The sequence below is a fragment of the Dermacentor andersoni genome, chromosome 9 (assembly GCF_023375885.2).
Source record: "Dermacentor andersoni chromosome 9, qqDerAnde1_hic_scaffold, whole genome shotgun sequence".
Classification (NCBI taxonomy): domain Eukaryota; kingdom Metazoa; phylum Arthropoda; class Arachnida; order Ixodida; family Ixodidae; genus Dermacentor; species Dermacentor andersoni.
Window position 1 is genome coordinate 72,520,346 of NC_092822.1, and position 10,784 is coordinate 72,531,129.

A 10,784-nucleotide genomic window follows, 5' to 3' on the forward strand; every position below is an offset into this window, starting at 1 on the left:
TGCTAACACAATTTCGAGATATATACGTAAAGCATGTCACGGGAATTTCACTACACATGCGGCGCAGCCTTCATCGCGGCTGGATCAAGCGCCACGAAATGAGACCTACCACACTGGCTGCCCAACACACACAATCCACTTAGTGGTAGCTCAGTATCAAGTTAAAACATGGTGTAGTTCCTTTTGTACGCACCTAAACTATAACGCTAAAATCAACAAGCCCGAGCGACCGCTCGCCGTAAAACATTCCGTATAGTATAAGCGAGAACAAGAGCGCGTTTATCAGACCATGACAACGACAAACCGACACTATACACCAGAACACCGTGAATTCAAAGCGCGCCGCCATATTGATGAGCGCCGGTCGCGCCATCTATCCCAAGCGCCGCGAAGTAGCAGGCCTGGGCTGCCACGCCGGGAGATGCGACCCGGCGCGAAAGCGAAACTTGGGCTTTTTAGCTGGGCGGAAGGCGTGTTTCGCGTTTTTTCTAGCCTGTCATTTTCGCTGTCTCGATTCAATCAAACTGGAAGACCTCATGCAAGTCCGCAATGGCCACACTGAGTGATGTGCAGACTGCAGAAGCGAATACATCGGGTAACCACGTAAGCACGTAACCTGTGAAGGATTTTACAGCACTGTGTTGGTGCCACATTTTATTAAAGCACGCAGAACATTGTCCTCTGCACTTTCAGTTTGGTCTTGTTTGTCATGGTCACTACTGGGTTGGCCGCGTTTGGCAACCAACTGGCGAGGTCGTTTGACTGCCTGATTAGCAGACGCCTGCCCTTCACCACCTGCACATTGAAAACAATATATATGTTATAGTAAGAAGGGCTGTAGTTCTTTCCCATGCCATCACTGTTGCGAAGACATAAAGTCCTCTCAAAATGAAATAGAAAATGCACCAGGCCAATTGTATCGTGCAACCCCTTAAGAGTACAACATTAAGAACACAAGCCTACAGTACTCGAACAAGCAGCATGTGATGCTAAACCTGCACTCATTGGAAAATGAGGAACTACAGTAGTTGTAATGTTCAACTACATGTGCAGTCAAAGCCCATATAACAAGGCGAGCATGACGGATGCAGGTTTTGTACAGTTGCACAAACCATGACAGGGCACATAAAATTATCATCCCTACTTAAAGCTGCATCATCAGGGAAGCCTTTGGTACAAGACAACAACCGCACCTGCATTCCAAGAAATTAGCCCCAACAACTGCAGCTACCTGGTATCAGACCTGTTTCGCTTGTGCGAGGCCATATCGGATTGTTAGCGCTCCCTTAGAAAACAGTAAAAGAAACTGGTGAGAACGAGCAAAATTTTGTTACAAAATACAACTATAATTAAGCACCTTATCTTCCTCGCCTTATGAACGGAAAAATTTTGCGCTTTGCCCTGCATAACAGCCCGCACGCAGTTTAGAGCTCAGGATGCTCAAATGAATTCGTTACGAATGACACCTGCAACACCAGCTCGTAAGGACAGGCGCGCTGCAAGAACGCCTTCGGCGACGAGCAGTCGTTGTTTACGTTTTTGTCGACGCATGCTACGTGACGAGCAGACTTCGTTTTACTTTCATTAGCAATAACGCTCACCAGCAGGGCAACATACTATCGTTTACAACTTGTCGTTCACGCTTAATGGTCATGCCGTGCAGCAGCTGCAAGTATCGCTAACCACAAACTCAACTGTTCCGCTTAACCGTCGGGAGCTCTGCCTGAATGAAAACACGAAAAGGCTTGCCTTCTTGTTATAGCCAAGGCGAAGCACCGGCGCGGGATTCTGCTCTGTGGGCTTGTCCAGAAAGTGCTCGGAGCAAACCTGCGTGTTACACATATTACGTTCGTAGGGCGCAAAGTTGAACGTGGCACCAAAAGATACACAGATCGAATACTCACTCGTGCATTTTCACTGGGTTGGTAGTTCTTCCTATTCACTGCAGCTATCCACCGGTGGCGCAGCTTGTCATTCTTCGTTGCGGATGGAAACCCGTGCAGGCTGAAAACACCGCACCGGCACGATTCCCTACATGTATCGTGCTCTTCGCAAACAGCGCTAAGCAACCTGCTGCTTTTCCGGTGGTTATTTTGGCATCCAAACACGACGCAACGATGCCCAGATGACTTCTTGTACTTTGGGTTCGCGTGAACGGGCACATTTCCGCACTTTGGAGTCCTAGAGCTAGCGCTAGCCATGTCTGCTGGTCGCCGGCGAACACGCTTTGGCAGCCCAGAACAAAATGGCGCTGGTCGACCGGGCAATCCGGGTGCGAGAGTATGCGTTCGACTAGCCTGGGTGCGAGGCTAGCGTGTTCTGGTCTATACCCGGGTCGCCTGCGCTACATGCAGCCGGTTAGCGCTACGAAATGCGCTCACGTAATCATGAGCTATGACGCAAAACATCTTTGCTAAAGCTTACCGTTCAGTGTAGTTGACGTGTGATGCCACAAAGAAGACACGCATACACAGACACCAACGTTCAGGCATACACCGCATACCGGCACGACCGTTTACGTGCCTGGCGCACTCGTTGAGAATTCAAAATGACGCGGACAGAAGGCGCACCGCCGCGCTGGCGCAAGAGCTCCGAGCATGCGCAGGAGCTCCGCGCGCGAGGGCGTGCGCGCTCGGAGTCGTCTGAGCGCCTTTTCCTCTTTCTTTTTTTTTTTTTTGTGTCTCTTTCTCTCTCTCTGCGCGCCATGCGCGCTGGAACGGGTGTCTTTTCTTCTGCATTATTCATCTTTTTTCATCGGCGAAGGAAATGCGCTGGCAGGTTGTATGACAAACGCTGTGGGCTATCGTAAGAGACTGGAACGCTAACATGAATGCGCTGTTAGTAAAAGCCGTCACAGGGCCCTTCGGACGTTTCAGACGCATTATTGCCAGCGTCGATGAGTAATACCGCGTATTTGTAGCATATCTTCCAGCATACCGCCAAATGTGATGCCCGCATGTATGTTAGTGCTAATTTTCTGTTCCGATGATAGGTCAAAGTAATCAGTACAGCATTGAGGTACTCAGATGCGTGGCTGCGCAGGCACACCGTCGGCGAAATACTGGGTGGGCTCAGAGAATTTGGCACATATTTAAGTGAATGAGAAACTTTGATGAGTTTATAGTGCAGGATATCAGTTAACAAAAAACCGCCCGATGTTAGTGACGCAGTCGAGATATGAAAACAATGTGAAAAGTATCCGAGAGTCGGACGACACACAACGCGAACACCACATGCGCGACATCGGTTCATCGCACATTCACAAAGTCCGCGTTGTCAGCTACAAACGTTACCAGTGTCTGTGCTGTTAGCTTGATGCCCGTTTGGAATCCACTTGTAGCTGAAGCTGGCGTTCTTAACATCTATTATAACAATTGGATAGGCGTTTTGCTTTCTTTATTCTACTGCCCCAAAAGTGATTCGACAACTGTGAAGACTAGTCAGTCTTCACAGTTGGTGAATTCACCACCTGGTCTGCCGGCTTTCGCTACTTATTCACCACCTTTACCACATCTTCACCACAGGCACGTACCCAAGGGGGGGCCCGGGGGGGCCCGGGCCCCCCCCGAAATCAAGTGGCATACCCCCCCCCCCCCCCTCCCCACCCACGCCACCACTCCTCACACATTCCTAAAGCGCCGCCAGATCAATGTTGAGACTTGGCAGCTTTTCATCGGTCAGCATTATGCTGCCTTTTTCACTCCTTTTAGATGGCGGTAGTTATCGGCATCTCTTGCAATGTGAAGGACAGTTTTCTCATAGATTCCGCACCCGCGCGATTAACTCGAGATGCGTTCAGTTGTCACCATCTATTCAACCGTCACGCGCATAGCTGTTGCTTTTGTTAGTTCAACCTTCTTTGTTTAGGCTGATCCTCGGACCAGGAGAGGGATGCGGCTGTTACTCAGCTGGTCTGTACTCTCATGGAACGAGTTGCGGCGGGAGAGAACGCCAATTGCGCTTAACTTATCCCTTTGCTTCATTATTTCCTTGAGTTACGACTCGCCGCGACGCTGGCAGATGCCCGGAACCATATACACGTGATATGGGTTAGATAAGGTGGCAAATAAAATAATGTGAAAGAGCGTCCATCATGAAACCCTGCAATAACCCTTAAGCCCATAAGCAAGATCAATGTCGCCCGTTACCTCGTCTGTTTTTCCCTAACTGTATAGCACTTTTCGTGCAAAATTGGCAACTGGAAACAAAAATCGCAAGGAGTTGAGAAATTAAGCGATCTACTAAGGGAGAGAGCCAAGGCAACAACCGAACTGCAAGCAAAAGCGAATAATAAAAATGTTAACCGTTGTTTATGAGAATATTTATGGAGCAACATCTTTTTATTTAAAAAGGAAGTAGAGAAAACGCCACCGGAAGTGGAGAACAATTACTTGTTTTGAATGACGCTTCTACAGTTATCGGTCGAACCGCCACACGTAGCCACTTCTCTGCTGTGCTTATGTGGGTACTGCGCTCACCGCGAAAGTTGAGCGCAGTACGTCTAGAATTGCAGAGTCCTGCGCTCTACGCGGTTATATGGGACTGGCGGCCGCACAGCGTTACGCAACTCGCGGAACTGTCAAAACTGATCAACAAGGCGAAAATAACTGATATTCGAACCTATAACATGAGAAAGGCTGAAGAAGCCGTAAAAACTGAACGCAGTCTGAAATCAGTAAAACAGAAACCTGGCATAGGACAAACCATGATGTATGTATGCACTAAAAGATAAGAAGGATAATATTATCAGCAATCTCGAAGATATAGTAAAAGCAGCGTAAAAATTCTAAGCTGACCTGTATACAGTACCCAGAGGAGTCACGATACCTCACTTAGAAACAGTAATGAACAGGATACAGAAACTCTCCTATAATTAGCGATGAGGTCAGAAGGGCCCTGCAAGACATGAAACGATGAAGAGCGGGAGTAGAAGGTGGAATAACAGTCGATTTAATCAAAGATGGAGGAGACATAATGCTTGGAAAACTGGCGGCGCTTTACACGAAGTGTCCATCGACTGCAAGGGTCCCAGAAAACTGGAATGCAGACATTATACTAATCCACAAAAAAGGAGACGTTAAAGAATTGAAAAATTATGGGACCATTAGCTTACTCCCTGTATTATATCAAATATTTACCAAAATAATCTCCAAACACTGGACTTTAGTCAACCAAGGGAACAGGCTGGCTTTAGGAAGGGATACTCTACAATGGATCGCATCCATGTCATCAATCAGGTTATCGCGAAATCTGCCGAGTACAATAAGCCTCTCTGTGTGGCTTATATAGATTACGAAAAGGCATTTGATTCAGTAGAGATACCAGCAATCGTAGAGGCACTAGGTAATCTAGGAGTACAGGACGCTTACGTAAAAAGCTTGGAGAATATTGCTACATGCGTGTGGTATTTGTTTGTTTGAACGAGGCGCGTAGGCGCCATCACTCCAGAAAAGAGGAGGAAGAACGAACTGGGCTCGCGCTGTGAATCTAACCGGTCAGAGCTGCAACCGTTGTTGTAAATATATACTGTAAATAGTTTCTCGTCTTACTGACTCGTCCTTCGCGTAAGAATGTCTACAGAGGTTCTACAGCTACCTTAATTCTACACAAGAAAAGCAGGGAGATACCTATAGAGAAAGGGGTCAGACAGGGAGACACAATTTCTCCAGAGCTATTCACCGCGTGCTTAGAAGAATTCAAGCTATTAAACTGGGAAGGCTTAGGAGTAAAGATCGACGGCAAATATCTCAGCAGGCTTCGGTTTGCCGATGACATTGTTCTATTCAACGACAATGCAGACGAGTTACAACAAATGTTTGGAGACCTTAACAGAGAGAGTGTAAGAGTGGGGTTGAATATTAATATGCAGAAGTTGAACATACGGTAGCTGATTCACACAGGCCGTGTAGCCCACTTATCAGTTGTAAAGGGTATTATGGGTAATTCAAAATTTCAGACACACATATGTGTTTATGTTTACGTTCGCACTCCTTGCGTAATAAGACTCCCAGAACTTCCACAACAGAAAGTAATTTACAACACACAAACGCAAAGAACACAGACATATGTCTCGTTTTCAAATCGGCCGTCATACAAATGACATATAGCGCGGGAAAACGTGAACATGCTGTGTGTTAGCGTCATAAACTTCATACTTGGCAAGGAGCTAGCACACCACAATCCCGCGACAGCCGCTAATGAGACCAAAACGGGAGCACATGTCTGTGAACGCGCAAACGAAGCCCCTAAGCTACCCTACTCCTCCGCCACCCCCGTTGCACGGCTGCACCACTCGTTTTAAGCACAGCACACCAAACACACATTCAGCGCTGAACAGTGGGCGGTCGAAGCAGTTGCATTTACATGACTTGCAGCGAGCAGCACATCCCTCGATGTCCGTTAAGCAAAGTCGGACACGGCGACGCCACATCGCGGTTCGCAGAACTTCGCTGCCGAGGCGCTAGGCCACTTCGATATTTCCATTGTCACCACCGCCGGGTTCTCAAGAAAGCACGGGTCACACAACACAGATTCTGTAGTGCCAGAGCTCATCGAGGCCAAAGCCGCATTGCCGCACCGCCACTACTCACGGCTTTCCGCCAAGTAACACAGAACCTACAACCAACACACAAGCAACGCACGCACGATTACATGAGCAATGTTGAACAACGCGCGGTCCAGAGAACGATCACGCCGAGGACGCGCGCGCGCGCGCGCGGGCATTACGTCGGTCTATAAACGGCCCTTTACGCCGGCGAAAACGACCCCTCTACAAATGCTTTATTCGCGCGGCCTAATAGTGTGCAAAATTAATACACTCAAGAAATTCAATTCAAAAGAAAACTAAAAGCAGGACGAATTACGTACGCGTACAGTATATATTACGCGACAGTCTTCGCACTACAGTAGGCGTAGAAAGCGCCAATTTCCGTCGTCATCATCATCATCAACATCATCATCATCAGCGCGGTTACGCCCACTGCAGGGCAAAGGCCTCTCCCATACTTCTCCAAATACCCCGGTCCTGTACTAATTGTGGCCATGTCGTCCCTGCAAACTTCTTAATCTCATCCGCCCAGCTAACTTTCTGCCGCCCCTTGCTATGCTTGCCTTCCCTTGGAATCAAGTCCGTAACCCTTAATGACCATTGGTTATCTTCCCTCCTCACTATATGTCCTGCCCATGCACATTTCTTTTTTTTGATTTCAACTAAGATGTCATTAACTCACGTTTGTTCCCTCACCCAATCTGCTCTTTACTTATTCCTTAACATTACACCCATTATTTTTTTTTTCCATAGCTAGTTGCGTCGTCCTCAATTTAAGTAGAACCCGTTTCGTAAGCCTCTATGTTTCTGCCCCGTACGTGACTACTGGTAAGACACAGCAGTTATACACTTTTCTCTTGAGGGATAATGGCTGCCTGCTGATCATGATCTGAGAATGCCTGCCAAACGTCCCCCAGCCCATTCATATTCTTATGATTATTTCAGCCTTATGATCCGGATCAGCGGTCACTACTTGCCCTAAGTATATCTATATCCTTACCACTTCCAGTGCCTCACTACCTATCGTAAACTGCTGTTCTCTTCCGAGACTGTTAAACATTACTTTAGTTTTCTGCAGATTAATTTTTAGACCCACCCTTCTGCTTTGCCTCTCTAGGTCAGTGAGGATGCATTGCAATTGGTCTCCTGAGTTACAGAGCAAGGAAATATCATCAGCGAATCGCATGTTACTAAGGTATTCCACACTAACTCTTATCCCCAATTCTTCTCAATCCAGGTCTCTGAATACCTCCTGTAAACACGCTGTGAGTAGCAAAGGAGAGATCGTATCTGACGCCTATCTTTATTGGGATTTTGTTGCTTTCTTTATGGAGGACTACGATGGCTGTGGGGCCGCTATAGATATCTTTCAGTATTTTTACATACGGCTCATCTACACCCTGATTCCGTAATGCTTCCATGACTGCTGAGGTTTCGACTGAATCAAACGCTTTCTCGTACTCAATGAAAGCTATAAATAAGGGTTGGTTATATTCCGCACACTTCTCTATCACCTTATTCATAGTGGGAATATGGTCTATTGTTGAGTATCCTTTACGGAATCCTGCCTGCTCCTTTAGTTGACAGAAGTCTAAAGTGTTCCTGATTCTATTTGCGATTACCTTAGTAAATACTTTGTAGGCAACGGATAGTAAGCTGATCGGTCTATGATTTTTCAATCTTTGGCGTCCCCTTTCTTATCCATTAGGATTATGTTAGCGTTCTTCCAAGATTCCGGCACGCTCGAGGTCATGAAGCATTGCGTATACAGGGTGGCCAGTTCTTCTAGAACAATCTGCCCACCTTCCTTGAACAAATCTGCTGTTACCTGATCCTCCCCAGCTGCCTTCCCCCTTTGCATAGCTCCCAAGGCTTTCTTTACTTCGTCCGGTGTTACTTGTGGGATTTAAGGTTCCTATAGACTATTCTCTCTTCCTTTATTGTCGTATGTGCCACTGGTACAGCACAAATTTCTATAGAACTCCTCAGCCACATGAACTATCTGATCCATATTAGTAATGATATTGCCGGCTTTGTCTTTTAACGCATACATCTCATTCTTGCCAATTCCTAGTTTCTTCGTCACTGCCTTTAGGCTTCCTCTTTTCCTGAGAGCATGTTCAATTCTATCCTTATTATCCTTCCTTATGTCAGCTGTCTTACGCTCGTTGATTAACTTCGAAAGTTCTGCCAGTTCTATTCTAGTTGTAGGGTTAGAGGCTTTCATACATTGGCGTTTCTTGATCAGAGCTTTCATCTCCTGCGATAACTTACTGGTATCCTGTCTAACGGTGTTACCACCGACTTCTATTGCACACTCCTTAAAGATGCCCATAAGATTGTCGTTCATTGTTTCAACACTAAGGTCCTCTTCCTGAGTTAAGGCCAAATACCGGTTCTCTAGCTTGATCCGGAATTCTTCTATTTTCCCTCTTACTGCTAACTCATTGATCGGCTTCTCATGTACCAGTGTCTTCCATTGCCTCCTCAAGTCTAGGCTAATTTCAGTTCTTACCATCCTATGGTCCATGCAGCGCACCTTGCCGAGCACGTCCACATCTTGTATGATGCCAAAGTTAGCGCAGAGTATGAAGTCTATGTCACTTCTAGTCTCGCCATTCGGGATCCTCCACGTCCACTTTCAGCTATCCCACTTGCGGAAGAAGGTATTCATTATCCGCATATTATTATGTTCTGCAAACTCTACTAATAACTGTCCCCTGCTATTCCTAGAGCCGATGCCATATTCCCCCAATAACTTGTCTCCAGCCTGCTTCTTGCTTACCCTGGCATTGAAGTCACCCATCAATATAGTGTATTTTGTTTTGACTTTACCCGTCGCCGATTCCACGTCTTCATAGAAGGTTTCGACTTCCTGATTATCATGACTAGATGTAGGGACGTAGACCTGTACGACCTTCAATTTGTACCTCTTATTAGGTTTCACAAGAAAACCTGCCACCCTCTCGTTAATGCTATGGGATTCCTGTATATTACCAGCTATATTCTTATTAATCAGGAATCCGACTCCTAGTTCTTGCCTCTCCGCTAAGCCCCGGTAGCACAGGACGTGCCCGCTTTTTAGCACTGTATGTGCTTCGTTTGTCTTCCTAATTTCACTGAGCCCTATTATATATCATTTACTGCCCTCTAATTCCTCCAATAGCGCTGCTAGACTCGCCTCTCAATTGCTGTATCAATTGCTGAATCACCGCGACGCAAATTGCATAAAAATAGAGAAATCAAAAAAAGGAAGCTAAGATATAAACAATTGAACTCTGCCATTTACGATAAGCAGTAAGTTTAGAGAGAATGAATCGTGTGCCAATCCACATATATTTTTTGTTTTGAAACTAAACTTAACATACGTATGCACTGCAATATCCATGGATAAAATTATAGGAGAATAATGGGAAAAAGGCGCCAAGGAAGCAGACGGCTAAAACGGCTGAAGGGCTGAAAGATTTCCTGGGATACGTGATCTCCAAATGCTTCCGCGCAGGTGAAGAGGGGCAACGCGCACATTCAGAGCTCGTGCGTTCTGCCTTCTACAGCCTCTTCCTAGTGTTCGCGACTAAATAAATATTTAAATAAGTAATTATTTTAATGAGTAATAAATATTAAGATTAATTTTATATATAAACGTTTTTCCGCCTACATGGGTCACTTGGTAGTAAATGGTGTTAGACGTCACGTGTCACGTGAGGACGAGCGTTTGGAGCAGGGGGACGCGCTCGCCGATAGCTCATCGTGGAATCTGCAACCATCCCAAATAAATCCGGCTGTTCTTTTATCCTTGGTCGTGCCATCGTGTAGGTCAATCAATGACAGGGCGACGAGGATCCGTTAACGACACCAGAGCGGACAAACAATCGGAAATCATATGACATTCAACGTGAGCGAGCGACAACGGCAAGTGACATGGCGGCACATGCAGCAGGGCTATGACGCCACGAGCACGCAGCACGGCGGCTGGAACCCCGGTGTGAGGGCTAAGGTGAACGAGGTCAACGACGCTGGGCGAAAGCGAATCAGAACGTGCCTGGCCTCCACGGTGTCAGCGAACGACGTCCCAATCCCTAACCGAAGCGCGGCGTGGAACGAGCGCGCTGACGGCCAACATGGCAGATCGAGACGACGAAGCGGATCGCTCAACGCTCAACGACGAGTAAAGGAGTGACGAGCCGCTGGAAGATGTGTAACGAAGCAGATTGTTCCCTGAAACGCCAAGGACAAC

The 10,784-nt window shown here is 46.8% G+C and overlaps 1 long non-coding RNA gene across 1 annotated transcript; it reads right to left on the reverse strand.

Annotated features, from left to right (window-relative positions):
- Window positions 1-621: 621 nt before the first annotated feature.
- Window positions 622-2,281, reverse strand: LOC140213216 (uncharacterized). Its single transcript, XR_011890157.1, has 3 exons — window positions 1,905-2,281; window positions 1,750-1,827; window positions 622-795 (listed from the first exon to the last, which is right to left on the reverse strand). It is a non-coding gene; the product is annotated as an uncharacterized lncRNA (long non-coding RNA).
- Between the last annotated feature and the right edge of the window lie 8,503 nt (window positions 2,282-10,784).